The sequence below is a fragment of the Populus alba genome, chromosome 13, assembly GCF_005239225.2.
Source record: "Populus alba chromosome 13, ASM523922v2, whole genome shotgun sequence".
In the NCBI taxonomy this organism is placed as follows: Eukaryota; Viridiplantae; Streptophyta; class Magnoliopsida; order Malpighiales; family Salicaceae; genus Populus; species Populus alba.
In genome coordinates, this window is record NC_133296.1 from 9631822 (window position 1) to 9651102 (window position 19281).

The 19281-nt window shown below is 33.7% G+C and overlaps 1 pseudogene; it reads right to left on the reverse strand.

Moving 5' to 3' along the window:
• LOC140954402 (uncharacterized) overlaps window positions 1–19281 on the reverse strand; it is a 72119-nt pseudogene that overhangs the window by 48940 nt on the left and 3898 nt on the right.

The window sequence follows — 19281 nt, forward strand, 5'->3', positions numbered from 1 at the left end:
TAAAAGGAATTAGCCCTTTGATTTGCACACACAAGATTTATTTAGAGGAAAATGCCAAACCCTCTAGAGAAATGCAACGAAGGCTTAATCCTAATATGAAAGAAGTAGTGAAAAATGAAGTCATTAAGCTTCTAGATAATGGAATCATTTATCCTATTTCTGACAGCAAATGTGTAAGTATTAACCAAGTTGTACCCAAAAAGTCTGAAGTCACTGTGATCACAAATGAGTTAATTCCAACTAAGACTATTACTGGTTGGCGCATGTGCATTGACTATAGGAAACGTAATTCATTGACTAGAAAAGATCATTTCCCTTTACCATTCATGGATCAAATTGTAGAAAGAGTTGCAGGTCATGAATTTTATTGTTTCCTAGAGCCATTTAGGTTACAACGAAATTGAAATTGCATTGGAAGATCAAGAGAAGACTACTTTCACATGTCCATTTGGTACTTTTGCGTAACGAAGGATGCCTTTTAGATTATGTAATGCACCATCCACGTTTCAAAAATGCATGGTTAGCATATTCATTGATATGGTTGAACGATTTCTTGAAATTTTTATGGATGATTTTTCTATTTTTAGCGATTCATTTGATGATTGTTTGATTAACTTAGAAAAGGTTTTGAACAGGTGAGAAGAGAAGAATCTTGTACTAAATTGGGAAAAATATCACTTTATAGTAACGAACGACATTGTACTTGGTCACATTGTTTCATCGAAAAGAATTGAGGTTGAGAAATCTAAAATTGAGTTAATTGCCAACTTACCAACGCTAAAATCTGTTAAAGATGTTAGATCATTCTTAGGACATGCTGGTTTTTACATAAATTTCATCAAAGATTTTAGTGTAATATCTAAACCATTGTGTAACCTTCTAACAAAGGAAAATGTTTTTGAATAGACTGAACAATGTGAAAAAGCCTTTGTTAAACTTAAAAGCCTTTGTTTTAGTATTTGATGTGACAAGTTTAGATCTTATCTTGTTGACTCACCTATTGTCATTTTTAGTAATCGTGTAGCTTTGAAATATCTTCTTTCTAAGAAAGATTCTAAGGCTAGATTGGTGCAGTGGATTTTGTTGCTTTAAGAATTTCATATCACAATCAAAGACAAGAAAGGCACCGAAAATGTTGTCGCAGATCATTTTTCAAGATTGATAATCGATTTGAGATCTGACATCACACCAATCGATGACTACTTTCTTGATGAATCTTTATTTTCTATCTCTAAAATGTCTTAGTTTGCTAATATTGTTAATTTTCTTGTTTCAGGATCATTGCCAGCTCATTGGAGTACCCAAGACAAAAAAAAGTTCTTGAATGAAGTGAAGACTTTTATTGGAATGACCCTTATTTATTCAAATATTTTCCTAATCAAATATTTTGAAGATGCATTCCTGACAATGAGGTAAGTAGTGTCATTAAATTTTGTCATTCTGAAGCATGTGGGGGTCATTTCTCATCAAGAAAGACAACTGCAAAAATCTTACAAAGTGGATTTTACTGGCCCACCATGTTCAAGGACTCACATGCATTGTACAAGACTTATGAAAATTGTCAAAAGTTGAGATTTATTTTAAAACATCACATATCAGCCTTTAAATCCTATTCTTGTTATTGAGATGTTTGACTATTAGGGTATAGATTTTATTGGTCCATTTCCTCCATCATTTGGTTTCTTGTACATACTAGTCGCAGTAGATTATGTTTCAAAATGGATAGAGGCAATTCCAAGTCGAAACAATGATCATAAAACAGTGATAAATTTTTTGAAAGAAAATATTTTAAGTTGATTTGGAATCCCTCGAGCCATAATAAGTGATGGTGGAACACATTTCTGCAACAAGTCATTTGAGTCTTTAATGAAGAAATATGGAATCACATACAAAGTTGTCATCCCTTATCAAGTAGAACTTACTAATAGGAAGATCAAACAGATCTTGAAGAAAACAGTGAACCCTAATAGGAAAGACTAGTCTTTAAGACTTAATGATGCACTTTGGGCTTAACGAACTACTTATAAATCATTATTAGGTATGTCACCTTATAGAGTAGTCTATGGAAAACCTTGTCACTTGCCTGTGGAACTTGAACATAAAACTTATTGGGCTATTAAAGCTTTCAATTCAAATCTTGATGATGCTAGTCAGCTGTGAAAGTTACAAATGAATGAGCTTGAGGAAATAAGAAATGATGCATATGAAAATTCAAGAATTCATAAAGCAAGAATCAAAGCGTTTCATGACAAGAAAATACTTTTATTCAATGTTGGTAAAAAAAGTCTTGCTTTATAATTCTCGACTTCATGTATTTCCTGGAAAGTTAAGATCAAGATGGAGCGGTCCTTTTATTATGAAACATGTGTATTCATATGGGGCTTATGATATCAAGAATCCAAAGAATGAAAATGTTTTCAAGGTAAATGGACATCATTTAAAAGTTTACTTTGACAATTTTTCAGTTAAACTCATCTATTGAATTGGGTGATCCTGTATATAAAGATTGATTCTTTTTCTCACATTGTTTTTATGTTTCTTTTTGGTGTGACTTTTGTTTTGCTAGTCTCTCTCACCTTGGTCAAATGGCGGATAACGGTACTCTGTAACTCTTAAGTCGGTTCTTTCAGTTTCCTATGATAACTGATATATGTGTATATATTTGTGCAATTCTTTGCTCTTTCCCCTTTCTTTGAATCTCTCCTCCAATTCTCATTTGAAAATAGACACCACTCTTGAAAAATTAAAAAAGTATTTTCCCGCTTTGCCTCAGAATGCGATTACAAAAATTTACCGTACTAGATGTGCAAGATTAAGGTTGTTAATGAACCATGGAATTTCTGAAGATATTTGCAAAACTGTTGTTACTAGGATGGCAGAGTAAAATGAGTTCTTTTGTTAAAGTGACTCTTCAGACGCATCTTAGTAAACATTCTTAACAAGATCTATTAGAATACTCCTTAAAATATTCAGGTTTATAAACTTTGTATTGTTATCAATGATTTTGCTCATATGCTCATTTAACAAGTATTCTTAAATCTTCATTTTCACACACACACTTCAACATATGATTGTGGGTTGCACATTTGATTATTACATTATTTATGTTCTTTTGTTAAAGGTAATAACTAAAGGAAATGGATAGTATATAATTTGCAAAAACAAAAAAACAAAAAAAAATAATGATAATAAAAACATAGATAATTTTGGTTTTGTAGCCTCTCTAACCTAAGCAATTAAAAGCTCAAAGGAGTGTTTTAACACTTAATACCCTAAACTCAATTGACTTGGGAGCTATTGGCCTAATGCTTGTTTCATGGGTTGAGGAGAAAAGCTTAAGGGAATCAAACATTGCACTATCTACTTATCAGTAACTGTAACCCGAGTTACTAAGCTCGTAGGGGTGTCTTAACACCTAATACCTAATGCCCTAAGACCAACTAGTCTAGGAGTCAATAGCCGAAAGCTCATTACATAGGTTAAAGATATATATATATATATATATATATATATATATATATATATATAAAGATAATAATTCTAATCCAAGGAAGTTAACCTTAAACATTAGAACAAAAAATTTTGTTTTCTTCCAAGTAAAGCCCCATAATTATGTGTTGATATATTGAGCATAAAAGGAAGGTTTATTAATATTTTGTTTAAGAGGTATTGATCAGATATATAAATTTAATGAGTATGTTTATCTAGATAGATTAATGGAAGTTGAATGATGAATGCCTTGCTTTGTGGAATTTGTAAATTGTTTTTCTATTTTAACGCTTTGATTACTAGGGACTAGTAATAAGCTGGTTGGGGGATGTGATTCGTACCTAAAAGTGCATTTTTATCAAGGTTTTATATCATCATTTTGAACTTGAAGTATCAATAACTCCTTAACTAAAGCATGTTTTATAATAACATATCTAATAATATAAGATACCTTTAATTTATGGTAAATGTTCATCTTAAATGCAGGCCTGTCACATAAATAAAATGATTGATTGATGAGTTTAACTACTAAAGCTGTAGATCTCGGATTTAGGTTTGCTTTAAATGGATGGAAAGGTAAGACATGGGCCTACAACTTTCATGTGGAGTCTAAGATTTAAAAAGGCCGTTTTCAAGTCCAAATTATTGCAACAACGTAGAAGTCCGAATCTGTCCTACAGCCCAGACACTGTTCAGTGTTCAGCCCATATCTCGAGTTTTAGAAATTCAAATGACCTCAATATTTTTTTCCTAGAAAGATACGACAAATTCCTATAACTTTTATAAGTATAGTTGGTTCCAGTTCTAATGTTAGTAATGATGTTTTGTTCAGACAAGAAGAAAAGGATTTTTACCAAGTCAAGAGTTGGCCACCCATTCAATAATTAGTTATGAAATCAATAGTTTCAAATTTTGGCATATAAAAGGAGGCATTTTCCATGCATTTAGGATCTTGGTTATTCAGATCAAGATCATGCTCTTTATTTCTTTCTTTATATTTTTGTAATGTTTAAGTTTTATTTCATGTTAAATTTTCCTTAATCTCTTGTTTATGCTTTTAATTTCCTTTACTATACTTATGTTCTTATGTTGTTTATTTATGTTTCTCTTCTTCATTATGTTTAGCTAAGTTTATTATGTAAATCCCGAGAAAAAAAAAATCAAGGCTGGATTAAATTAAAGGAATAAACTAAACTAAAAAGAAGTGGGGGCAAAACAAATACACTTAAAGAAAATGGGGCCTAAATGCAAATAAGAATAATTATAGAGCATAAGCACTCATCTTCTCACCAAAAATAGATCTACAGATAACATAAAGAAAGAAAAGAGGGAGTTTTTATTTTTATTTTTACAAATCAAGAGAGAAACACCAAAATTTCAAAAAAAAAACCCATCCAAGATTAAGAGTTATAGGTAGAATAAACATTGGTGGGAAAGGGATTAACAAGAAAAAAATTAAACAAAAAGAGAAGAGGGAGGGCCGGCTGTCATTAGAAAGAAAAGGAGGGATTGAAACCTTGATTTGTATCGGGTAAGGTATTCTAAACTTGCTCTTATGAGTCATTTCAAGTCGATTATGAATTGATGTCTGGATGTTAATTTAAGATTTGCTTAATACTTGCACTCATCATGGTTTTGAAACATGGAGATTGGTTCATAATTTTATGAAGGGTTAACACCTAAAGATAGGCAAATAGTTGAATTAATGTGCAATGGAACATTTGAAGATAAAGACCCTAATGAAGCAATGGAGTACCAAGACTTGCTAGCTAAAAATGCTCAAAATTAGGACACAACAGGCACTTATGAGGCACTAGTTAAAACTCAACCTCATACATTTAGTGGAGGTATGTACAACCTTAGGGAAGATCATGACCTCCAAGCCAAATTTTCATCTTTAGCTAGAAAAGTCGATGCACTAGAATTGAAAAAAAGTGGTTAATTAAAATCTGTTCAAGAAATTGCATGTCAAATCTATGAAACGAATGAGCATGCAACCAATGACTATCCAACTTTGCCTTCTTTCAAGGAATGCCTCCATGAACAAGCTCATGCTTTAAACAGTTTCTAAAGGCCCAATCATAACCCATCCTCGCAAACATACAATCCTGGTTGGAGAAACCACCAAAATTAAAGTTGGAAGAGTGATAATAATGATGCACAAACTTCACAGCCACCAAAAGAATCCTAGCCAAATAGGAAGTCCACAAGTTAAATGAAAGTAAAGAACAAAATTCGTACAGCCTCTGGTGACCAGTATTATGGTGTCTTTCTAAACTCCTATTGACCTGAATTTTTAACCCAAGGTAAGACAACATATATGGAGAGTCCATGTAACATATTACCCCGATCCAACGGTCGGATTGAACATTATGACTGTTGCCGTGAACCTGGACTATGGCGCTTTTATGCCAAAATCTGAATTTGACCTTACTTGGGTCGTATGACAAGGTTGAACCGTATCAGTTGGTATGGGGCCAGACACATTAGTTCCTTGTTCCACAAGAATTGGGCTCTTCTTGACACTTCATGCTCCTTAAATGTCTCAAGCCCCTCTAGGTCAATCTTGCTCCATATATTCTGAACAAGCTCATCCAATGCTTCTTTGCCCTTACTTTGTAGTTGGCCCAATTGACATCTCTAATAGGTCATTGGCATGATTCCCGCCCATACGAAATCAAAGCTACAACCATGAGGAGATGGGCCATGAGGAGATAGGCCATTTCAGATTCTTGAGAGGATCAATGACAATGCTTATAAAGTTGATTTGTTAAGTGAGTATGGTGTTAGTGTTACCTTTAATGTTTCTAATCTTACATTGTTTGATGTAGGTGATGATTCGAAAAAAAGAATCCTTGCTAAATATTCAGATTGGTATTTGTTTTCATTATTTTTTTTCTTAGTCTTTGGGTTATCATTACTTATTTGGGTCAATTATAAGTGGGCTTCATATGTCTATCTAAGGGGGGTCCATTAGGGTTTATTTAAGTCTAGAGTCAGGATAAATAAAGGCATAACCAGACATGTAAGTAAGACAATTCAAATTAATAAAACTTCTTGTTTGTTGCACTTTGTATGTGATACATGTCAGCCTTGTGATACGACCCAATTAAGGTCAGATTCAGATTTTGGCATAAAAATCCCAAGTCCTGGTTTACAGCAACAGTCATAATTTTCAATCCGGCCGTTGGATCGGAGTAATATGTTACATGGACTCTCCATATATGTTGTCTTACCTTGGGTTAAAAATTCAGGTCAATCAAAGTTCAGAAAGACACCGTAATACTGGTCAACAGAGGTTGTATGAATTTTGTTCTTTACTTCCATTTGACTTGTGGACTTCCTATTTGGCTAGGATTCTTTTCTTAAAGGGATGTAGGAGCTTATTTTGGGAATTTGATGATTATTACTTCTGGATTTTTTCAGGTTTAACGTGTGAGAGCGATTCTTGCATTCTTCAATTCTTGAACGAACTGAATCTAACTTATCGAAGATTAACTGGCTTCGTGGCATCATTCTACTCATTCCAATATTGTTGGTGCCTTGGGGCAGGTTTTCATTGTGTCATATTGCTATCAGACCTATTTCGGCTTTCCGGGATCAGATCTTAATCTAAATTGTGGGTTGCGTGACCACATGATCATAGTGTTCGCATCAATAGTGGTTAGGCACAAATCACCTTCTCATCAACACTTTCATCTCCTTCTTCTACTAATCCTATTCTGATCCCACCAAATTAGTGTGTAATATGTGAATTCAATGACTACCAATTTTACCTTCTTCGCCTCCGAATAGTTATGGTAATAAAAATTCCAAATCCACCTTTTTTTTTCCACTCCAAATATATCTCGGGATCATTTTTACCTTGAAAAGAAGGTATTTTCAGTTTGATAGCATCCAAATCACCATCTAAATCAGCAAGTCCCCCAACACTACGGAAAATTTCCCTTTGGCCGAATTGGCCCCTAGTTTTATTCCCAAAATCCCTTCGAGTTTTAGGCTGCCAAAAACCTTCTCAATGGCCTATGGCCTCATTTGCAAAACCACCATCACCACCATCATCATCGTTCTCCTCAAAATCCTCATAATCAGCCCACCTTGGCCTTTTGGCCCTACGTCGTTGTTTGCTTTCAATTCAGCCCCAACCTTCCTCACGTTTTGGGTGCTTGTACCAACGTCATTACAAAGTTTCTCCACCCTATCAAGTCTGTCACACACATTACTAATGAAGCTCATTTTTTGAACATTTTTTTTTCCTTTTCTTTTCTCTTTTATCTTTTTTTTATGCTACTGATTTATCTTGAACAACAACATAATGAAATAACAATTTTTTTTTTTTATATATATGATGCAAATTCAAAGAGAAGAAATTGGACATATGAATTTTTTGTGGAAACAACAAGAAACAAAAATTTCAGAAAGATATAACCTGATTAATGGAACCAAGCTCTAATACTAAATGATGCGAACCTCGTGATCACGTGGTTACGCAACCCACACGCAAAGACACCAATTCCCAGAAAGCAAAGTAAATTCGGTTTGATAGGAGTATGACACAAATATAACTTCTACTTAGGCACCATCACTATTGAAAACAGAAACCGCTACCCAATGAATATTAATTCGCGAATAAGAAGTATAAGCATGACGCCACGAAGCCCGTTATTCTTCGATAAATCATTTTTAATTCATTAGAGAACCAAGGAAGGGAGATTATCCCACCACACACAACAAATACGCAAAACAAGTTTATTGATATGAAAATTACATGTTTGGTTATGCTCTTATTTATACTAACTCTAACTCAAATAAACCCTAATGGACCCCCCTTCAATGGACTAATATGAAGCCCACTTACAATTGACCCAAATAAGTAATAACAACCCAAACACTAAGCAAAAAATAATAAAAATCTGAAATTAATGTATTAAATGTGCTAGAATCAGATTTGTCACCCATAAAGAAGTCCTAAATATACTAGGAGACATTTTTTTTGGAAACTTTATCCTGCTGCCCCCTTTGATGTCCTTGATTAGCTTGGATTTGCTTATTTAACTTGGACAAATAAGAAAATAAATTTTATTCTTTGTTGCTACTTTAATTACTTTCCTTCCTAGGTTAGGAAAAGCATTAAATAATTGTCTCATCTTTAGGAACAAGATCCGGCCAACTTCTTTACTTAATTAGGAGAATAAACTGTTGACTTTGTGTCCTTGTAGAATTAGGAAGAATCAAGCCTAACAAGGCTGGTATAGGGTCGGACACATCAGCCCGTTGTTCCACGTGAATTAGGCACTTCTTGGACTTGAATTAGATTAATTAGAGGTTGTCCTTTATGCTCCTTAAATTTCCCAAGCCCCTCTAGGTCCATCTTGCTCTAAATGTTCTGAACAAGCTCATTCAATGCTTTTTTGACCTAGCTCTTGTAATTGGTCCAATTGGCACCTCTAATGGGTCGTTGGCATGATTACGCTTGGTGTAGGGCTAATCCTCATCATTAGATGAGCTTTGTGGATTTTGTATTTTCTCTAAAATTGACTTAAAAGTGGGTACCATTATATTAGGATGAAAGAAGGTGATGAGTGGAAAACAACATTTAAGATGAAGTATGGTTTGTATGAATAGTTAGTAATGTTGTTTGGACTTACAAATGCACCTAGTACATTTATGCATTTAACAAATCATGTGTTGGGTGCATTCATAGGTAAGTTTATGGTTGTGTATTTTGATGACATTTTGATCTATAGTAAGAACTTAACTGAGCATTTTTATCATTTACATAATGTTCTTAGTGTGTTGCGTAGTGAGAAATTGTATGCTAATCTTAAAAAGTGAACCTTTTGCATGGAGAAAATTATGTTTTCTTGGCTATGTTGTAACTGCACAGGGTATCGAGATGGATGAGGAGAAAGTTAAGGCAATTCACACAAAAACTAGGTAAGTGAGGTAATTAGTTTTCATGGACTCACTAGTTTTTATAAAATGTTTGTGAAGGATTTTAGTACTATTGCTACACCTTTAACTAAAATTCTGAAAAAGTGTACTGGATTTAAATGGAATGATGAATAGGATAAGACTTTTAATTTGTTGAAAGACAAACTTTGTTCGCCACCTGTTTTAGCTTTGCCAAACTTTAAGAAAGCTTTTGAAGTTGAATGTGATGTGTCAGTTATTGGTATAGGAGTTGTGTTAATGCAGGATAGGAGACCCATTGCATATTTCAGCCAAAAACTTACTAGGGTAGCCTTGAATTACCCTACATATGATAAGGAGCTCCATGCCTTGGTAAGAACTTTAGAGATGTGGCAGCTGACACGACCAAAAGATTGATGTCTTCTTCCAAGTGCAGGAGTGTTGAAGTAATAAATAATCCGGCAAAACCGGGGTTGAACCAGAGAGAGGTTAATTGTATAAATTATAAATAACAATACAACAACAACAACAATAATAATAACAACAATAATAACAATAATAGTAATAGTAATAATAATAATAATAATAATAATAATAATAATAATAATAATAATACTCAGTACGTGGCGTTGTTATACCTGAGAATGATCTAAAAGATCGGGTCACAGGTTTCCAGCCTATATACCAAGTTTATGAAAAGATCAAAGAGATATATTATATAATATAAACAGATTTCTGATGCGAATGAACAAGGCAAGACCAACAATGTCAGGATTCTTGATCAAACACAGAGCATACTTAATGTAAATAAAATATAACAAGAATTTAAATAGTAGTAGTAGTAGTAGTAGTAGTAAAAAGAGGAAGAAATTAATGAGAACCTTGAGATGGAAGATTACTGTAAGGATTAAACAATGATAAAAACAAATGTCAAGGTTAGAGGATCCACTATTGGTACTTCAAACAAGTATGGTATAAACACTTATTATTCAATTGGAAACCACACACGAAGGAGGTTCTCATCGAATGATTTGTAATTAATAGCTCATTATAAATTGTTAACATGATTATGTTAATTATCTTATTTAAGTAAAAACAAACTTTTAAATATTGTCAGGAATTCATGATGCTAACTTATGTTAACAACAAATCAAGTTCCTTTCATAGCATAGATGTAGGTGATACCATACAGTTGGGCTATGAGGGCGCCAAGCATTTGTTGTACTAAGTGTTATACAACAAAAATCTAGATTAATCATTTAACAAGCAAGGTATGAAGAATTGGTAAGATAAAAAGATAAGACATGTTAATATTAAACATTAAGGTCCATGTTGAGTTTACACCATTAGTGTAACCTTTTCACCTTGACATAATAAACTTAACTAAACATAATAAGAAGAGAAACATAAATAAACAAAACAAGAACATAAATAAGATACAAGTTAACTAAGTAAAGGAAAGGAAATGAAAAGCATAAACAAGATATTAATGAAAGCCAAACATAAGAATTACAAAAAAAATTATAAAGAGAGAGAGCAAGAACAAGTTCTTGATCTGAACAACCAAGCCTCTAAATGCATGGAAAATACCTCTTTTTATAGGCCAAAATTTGAAACTATTGATTTGATGACTAATTGTTGAGTGGGTGGCCAACTCTTGACTTGGTGAAAATCCTTATCTTCTTATCTGAGTAAAACGTCATTGCTAACATTAGAACTGGATCCACCTAAACTTATGAAAGTTATAGGAAATTGTCTTAGCTTTCCATAAAAAACATTTGAGGTCATTTGGAGTTCTAGAACTTGAGATATGGGCTAAACACTGAACAGTGCCTGGGCTGCAGAACATATTCAGACTTCTCTGTTGTTGCTATAATTTGGACTTGAAAAAGAGCTTCTTAGATCTTGGCCTCCACATGAACGTTTAGGCCTATATCTAACTGAATTTGTGTAAAAAATTAAGATCATTTGGATATCTAGAACTCAGGATATGACCTAATTACCAAACAGTGTTCCAGTTTGGACTGCACCAACATCTCTTTTCTAAGTTTGGCCCTCTCTTTGTCCTTTCAATTTCAATACTTGAACTCATCAATCAATCCTTTCATTTATGTGATAGACCTTGATTTAAGATGAACATTTACCATAAATTAAAGGTATCTTATATTATTAGGTATGTTATTATAAAACATGCTTTAGTTAAGGAGTTATTGATACTTCAAGGGCAAAATGATGATATAAAACCTTGATAAAAATGCACTTTTAAGTACTAATCACACCCCCAATCAGCTTATTACTAGTCCCTAGTAATCAAAGCATTAAAATAGAAAAACAATTTGCAAGTTCCATAAAGCAAGGCATTCATTATTCAAGTTCCATTAATATATTCAGATAAACAAACTCTCATTAAATTTATATTCATGCTTCATATATCTTAAACAAGATATTAAAAAAACCTTCTTTTTATGTGCTCAATGTATGAAAACATAGATGATAGGGCTTTTGTTGGAAGAAAACAATATTATGTTCTAATGTTAAGGTTAACTTCCTTGGGTTGAGATTATTATTATTTTTTTCTCTTTTTTTTTATATATATATACACATACAACACAATGCATCCTTAACCCATGTAATGAGTTTTCGGCTAATGACTCCCAGACCAGTTGGTCTTAGGGCATTAGGTGTTGAGAGACCCCTATGAGCTTAACAACTCGGGTTACAGATACTGATACGTAGATAGTGAAATGTTTGATTCCCTTAAGCTTTTCTCTTTAACCCATGTAACAAGTGTTGGGCCAATAGCTCCCAAGTTAGTTAACTTTAGGACATTAAGTGTTAAAACACCCCTTCAGGCTTAATTGCTTAGGTTAGAGAGGCTACGAAACCAAACTTGTCTATGTTTTTATTATCATTAATATTTTTTTTTGTTTTTTGTTTTTTTTGTTTTGAAAACATATTATATACTATCACTTTCCCTTAGTTGTTACCTTTAACAAAAGAATATAAATAATGTAATAATCCAATGTGCAACCCACAATCATATGTTAAAGTGTGTGTGTGAAAATGAAGATTTAAGAATACTTGTTGAATGAGTATATGAATTACACCACCACTAAAAAATAATTTTTTTTTGGTAAGCTGACTTATGTATTAAAAGAAAATGATACAAAGAATATAATGGGCATACCCAAGATTTACAATGTGGACAGAATCGAAAACCAACAAATGGCTACAGGCTAGCCACATAACAAAACAAAAACTTAGACCAACTAGATATGCTAGGGGTACAAAAACAACCAGCTAAACATCAAATTAAGAGTCCATGTTATTGACCCTCCAAAGTCTTTGGATACTTATGTTTTCATCTATTTGTTGAACATTCCTCATCAAAACAAGCTTATCGCGAATGATACATTCGATTTGATCAAAAACCAAATTCGAAGCTTTAGACACATCTGCAAAGATCCTTGCGTTCCGTTCTTGCCAGATACAATACACTGTAGCTGCGAAACCCAGTTTACGAGAAAAGTTGACGAAACTTTTGCCATGCCAAGAGATAGTGGCCAATCGAATCCATTCATCCAAGCTTTTTTTTCATTCTTGGAATGCCGCATCTGTCACAAACATTCCACCATAATGCTTTCGTAAAGGAGCATTCAAAGAACAAGTGGTTGTGATCTTCATTATTGCGGAGACAGAGTGAGCACCTATTGGGACCATGAATACCAAACCAATGAAGTCTATCCTGCGTTGAGAGTTTCCGTTGGATAGCCACCCAAAGAAGAAATGCATGTCTTGGGACAGCATTCTTGAACCACACGATGTCATGCCAATCAACCATTTGATGATGAATTCTTAGTTGTTCCCAAGCTACTTTGACCGAGAAACTCTGATTTGGCAAATCCAACCAAACAATCTCATCCTTTTACCCCTTAGGAGTAGATGTGGAAGGAATAGCTTCTATAATGGGGTGCCAGCCAATAGCATGAGTGATAGGAATTCTCCATTCTAAGTTATTAATCAGCACGTTCACTCTCGCGTTGTGTTCCATACCTGAATCATAGATGAATCGTTCACCGTAAGTATCAGCGAGCGGGCTGTGAGGATGCCAATTGTCAAACCATAGAGAGGTTGTCATTCCATCTCCGATGATGTGCTTCATCTTCTGCCATGCTAAGGATCTGAGCTTTAGAATCTTTCCCCAAGCCCAAGAGCAGCTTCCTAGCGCCTTGATTGTCCAGAAATTCCTACCTCGCAAGAGATTGGATCTGATCCAAGTAGACCAGATTGAGCCATCTGAGTCATTGCAGTAGTATTTGCATGTGATAAATTCAGGTCTTATCTTGTTGGCTCACCTATTGTTTTTAGTGATCATGCAGCATTGAAATATCTTCTTTCTAAGAAAGATTATAAGGCTAGATTGGTGCGGTGGATTTTGTTACTTCAAGAATTTGATATCACAATCAAAAATAAGAAAGGCACCGAAAATGTTGTTGCAGATCATTTGTCAAGATTGACAATAGATTTGAAATCTGACATCACACCAATCGATGACTACTTTCCCGATGAATCTTTATTTTCTGTGTCTACGATGCCTTGGTTGCTAATATTGTTAATTTTCTTGTTTCAGGACAATTGCCAGCTCATTGGAGTACCGAAGACAAAAGAAAGTTCTTGAATGAAGTGAAGAACTTTTATTGGGATGACCTGTATTTATTTAAATATTGTCTTGATCAAATATTTCAAAGATGCATTCTTAACAATGAGGTAAGTAGTGTCATTAAATTTTGTCATTCTGAGGCGTGTGGGGGTTATTTCTCGTCAAAAAAGACAACTGTAAAAATCTTACTGCATTTTACTGGCCCACCGTGTTCAAAGACTTAGATGCATTCTTTAAGACTTGTGAAAATTACAAAAGTTGGGATCTATTTCAAAACGTCATATAATGCCTTTAAATCCTATTCTTGTCATTGAGATCTTTGACTATTGGGGTATAGATTTCATGGGTCCATTTCCTCCATCATTTGGTTTCATGTACATATTAGTCACAATAGATTATGTTTCAAAATGGATAGAGACAATTCCAAGTTGAAATAATGATCACCAAACAAATGATAAAGTTTTTGAAAGACAATATTTTGAGTCGATTTGGAATGTCTTGAGCCATGATAAGTGATGGTGGAACGCATTTCTGCAACAAGTCATTTGATTTTTTAATGAAGAAATATGGAATCACACATAAAGTTGCCACCCCTTATCACCCTAAGACAAGTGGACAAGTAGAGCTTGCTAGTAGGGAGATCAAACATATCTTAGAGAAAACAGTGAACCCTAATACGAAAGACTGGTCTTTAATACTTAATGATGCACTTTGGGCTTATAGAACTGCTTATAAAACATCATTAGGTATGTCACCTTATAGACTGGTCTATGGAAAACCTTGTCCCTTGCTTGTGCAAATTGAACATAAAGCTTATTGGGCTATTAAAGCTTTCAATTCAAACCTTGATGATGCTAGTTAGCTGCGAAAATTGCAAATAAATGAGCTTGAGGAAATAAGAAATGATGCATATGACAATTCAAGAATTCATAAAGCAAGAATCAAAGAGTTTCATGACAAGAAAATACTGAGAAAAGCATTCAATGTTGGTCAAAAAGTCTTGCTGTATAATTCTCGACTCCATTTATTTCCTGGAAAACTAAGATCAAGATGGAGCGGTCCTTTTATTGTGAAACATGTATACCCATATGGGGCCTGTGATATCGAGAATCCAAAGAATGACAATGTTTTCAAGGTAAATGGGCATCGTTTGAAAGTTTATTTTGACAAATTTTCAGTTGAAAATGACTCTATTGAATTGAATAATCCTGTATATCTATTGATTTTTTTTCTCACATTGTTTTGTGTTTTGTTTTGGTGTAACTTTTGTTTTGCTAGTCTCTCTCTCACCCCGATCAAACGGCGGATAACGGTACTCTGTGACTTAAGTCGATTCTTTCAATTTCCCATAATAACTGATATCTGTATATATTTGTACAATTCTTTGATCTTTCTCCCTTCTTTGAATCTCTTCTCCAATTCTCTTTTGAAAATGGACACCACTCTTGAAAAATTGAAAAAGGTATTTTCCTATTTTGCCTTCAAATACGATTATAAAAATTTACCGTGCTAGGTGTGCAAGATTGAGGTTGTTAATGAATCATGGAATTCCTGAAGATATACGCTGGCTAATTGAAGCAAAGGTCCGATTATCAGGTGAGTCCTCCAATTCTTTCATTTCACACATGCCTGGAACAGGTAAAAGCACTTTTACGAAGAAACGCCATGCAAAACGACTGAAAGTCTGTCATAGATGTGCCAGATGGACTTGTAATGCGACATGTCATTCTTTAGGAATGGTATCTTTAAACCGTGAAGATAAAATACAACTCATTAAGGATGGCCTGAGTAAGGGGTTTTTAGATAATCTTCTGTTGACCCTTGAGACGCATCCTAGTGGAGATGTGCATCGAGCAATTCATGATTTATGGCCACAATTCCATAAAAAACAAGCTCGACTTAGTCTTGGGAATCTGACTAAAAAAGACCATGTTTGCTAGTTTTTAAGAAAACTAGATGGGAAGCCTATCCCCAACACATGGGAAGATGTGAGCCATAATCACAATTACTTGTACATACATGCTTTTTCAAAATAAATAAATAAAGAGAGAGAGTGTGAGACAACAGTTGGCCTATATATAGGTGGTATGATTGCATTTTCAATTTCTCATCTATAAATTCTTCTCTTCCTTCCCTTCATTTCTACTCAACCCATACATTCATCAAATATAGAAGTGTATAGAAATGGTAGGTTCCTCAAGTCATCACATAAGAAATATTTGTGTTTTCAGTGGATTCAGTCCTGGGAAAGAAAAGGAGTTTTTAGAATCAGCAAATCATCTTGGTCAGGTATTAATTGAGAGAAAGATTCATTTAGTGTATTGGGGAGGCATCCTTGGGTTAATGGAGGGTGTCAATAGTTGCATTTCTAGGAGGCAATCAAGTTTTGGGGGTTGTCCCCAAAGCTTTAGCAAATGGGGACATCATTGGAAAAACAATTAGAGATGAACTACAGGTCCCCACAATGTCTGATCGACTGAATGTCATATTTAACCATGCCAATGCCTTCATTGCCTTACTAAGTGGTTTGGGCACATTGAAAGAGATCTTTCATATTTCCTCTTGGGCCCAACTGCACATTCACCATAAATCTATAGGTTTGTTAAATGTTAATGGTTTCTATGATAATTTGTTGTCTTTTCTTGATGAAACTATGGAACATGAATTTCTAACATCTTCGGCACGACAAATCATAATCTATGCTGCTACTACTGAACAATTGATTGACCAACTACAATCTTTCATCCATGTCATTGATCCCTACATGAGTCGTCTAAATTGGTCAACTAAGGAAAGCCGTAAAAAGCTTAAATTAGATTTGAGCCTTCATTTGTGAAAACTTGTGTCTTTTGGTTTTATTAATAGCATATTATTTTGTTTTGTTACTTCTTATATTTGTTTAAGTGTGTTTCAGGTTTATCATTGTTCGCTGTTTCAGGTGATGTCTTCTATACTTTATATTTCTACCTTAGGACATTGAGGATAATGTCTCGTTTCGGTTGGGGGGAGAGGGTAGCAGTAAAAAAAAAAAAACTAACTTACTAACTTTTTTGCTATTATTAAAACCATTTGACAAAATTGTTATTAGGATGGCAAAGTAAGGAGTCAGTTTTATTAACTGTTGAGACACATCTTAGTAAGTATCCTTATTAGGATGGCAGAGTAAGGAGGAAATTTTATTGACTCTTTAGACACATCTTAGTAAGTATCATTACCAAGGTCTATCATAATACTTCTTAAAATATTCAGGTTTACAAACTCTCGCATTGTTATCACTTGATTCTGCTCATATACTCATTTAACAAGTATTCTTAAACCTTCATTTTCACACACACACATTTTAACATATGATTGTGGGTTGCACATTGGATTATTACATTAATAATGTTCTTTTGTTGAAGGTAACAACTAAGGGAAAGGGATAGTATATAATTTGCAAAAAAAAAAATTGATAATATTGATGATAATAAAAATGTAGATAAGTTTGGTTTTGTAGCCTCCCTAACCTAAGCAATTAAGCCCGAAAGGGTGTTTTAACAACTAATACCCTAAAGTCAATTGACTTGGGAGCTATTGACCCAAAGCTTGTTACATGGGTTAAGGAGAAAAGCTTAAAGGAATCAAACATTGCACTATCTACATATCAGTATCTGCAACCTGAGTTGCTCAGCTCGTACGGGTGTCTCAACTCCTAATACCCTAAGACCAACTGATCTGGGAGTCATTAGCCTAAAACTCGTTACATAGGTTAAAGATACATTGTGTTTTAAGTTGTATGTGTATATAAATAAATAAATAATAATAATAATAATAATAACCCCAACCCAAGGACGTTAACCTTAAACATTCGAACATAACATTGTTTTCTTCCAACAAAAGCCCCATCATCTATGTTTTCATTCAGCACATAAAAATAAGGTTTATTAATATCTTGTTTAAGAAATATGAAGCAGGAAAATAAATTTAATGAGAGTTTGTTTATTTGGATAGATTAATGGAAGTTGAATGATGAATGCCTTGCTTTGTGGAACTTGCAAATTGTTTTTCTATTTTAACACTTTGATTACTAAAGACTAATAAGAAGTTGGTTGGGGGGTGTGATTAGTAGTTAAAAGTTCATGTTTATCAAGGTTTTATATCATCATTTTGCACTTGAAGAATCAATAACTCCTTAACTAAAGCATGTTTTATAATAACAAGTCTGATACTATAAGATACCTTAATATATGGTAAATGTTCATCTTAAATGCAGGCCTAACACATAAATAAAGAATTGATTGATGAATTCAACTACTGAAATTGTGAAGATAAAGAGAGGGTGAAGCTTAGAAAAAAGATGTTGATGCAATCCAAACTGGAACACTATTCGGTAATTGGGTCATATCTCGAGTTCTAGATGTCCAAATGATCTCAAATTTTTACATAGATTTGGTAAGACATAGGCCTACAACTTTCATGTGGAGGCCAGGATTTAAAAAGGCTGTTTTCAAGTCCAAATTATAGCAACAACGAAGAAGTCTGAATCTGTCCTGCAGCCCGGACACTGTTTAGTGTTCAGCCCATATCTCAAGTTCTAGAAGTTCAAATGACCTCAATTTTCTTTTTCGAGAAAGCTAAGAGAATTTCCTAGAACTTTCATGAGTACAGGTGGTTTTAGTTCTGATGTTAGCAATGACGTTTTATTCAGATAAGAAGATAAGGATTTTCACCAAGTCAAGATGTGGACACACTCTTAACAATTATTCATCAAATCAATAGTTCCAAAATTTAGCCTATAAAAGGAGGCATTTGCCATGCATTTAGGCATCTTGGTGTTCAAATCAAGATCAAGCTCTTACTCTCTTTCTTTGTATTTTGTAATGTTTAAGTTTTATTTGATGTTATATTAATCTCTTGTTTATGCTTTTCATTTCCTTTCCTTTATTTATATAATTATGTTCTTATCTTGTTTATTTATGTTTCTTTCTTTCATTATGTTTAGTTAAATCTATTATGTCAAGGTGAAAAGGTTACACTAATGGTATAAGAATAAGTATAGTATAAACTCAATATGGACTTTAATGCTTGATACTAACATGTTTTATATTTATTATCTTGCTTACTCTTAATACCTTGCTTGTTAAATGGTTAATCTAGATTTGTGTTGAACAACCCTTGGTACAACAAATGCTTTGCACTTTCATAGCCCAACCGTATGGTATATAACCTACACTTGTGCT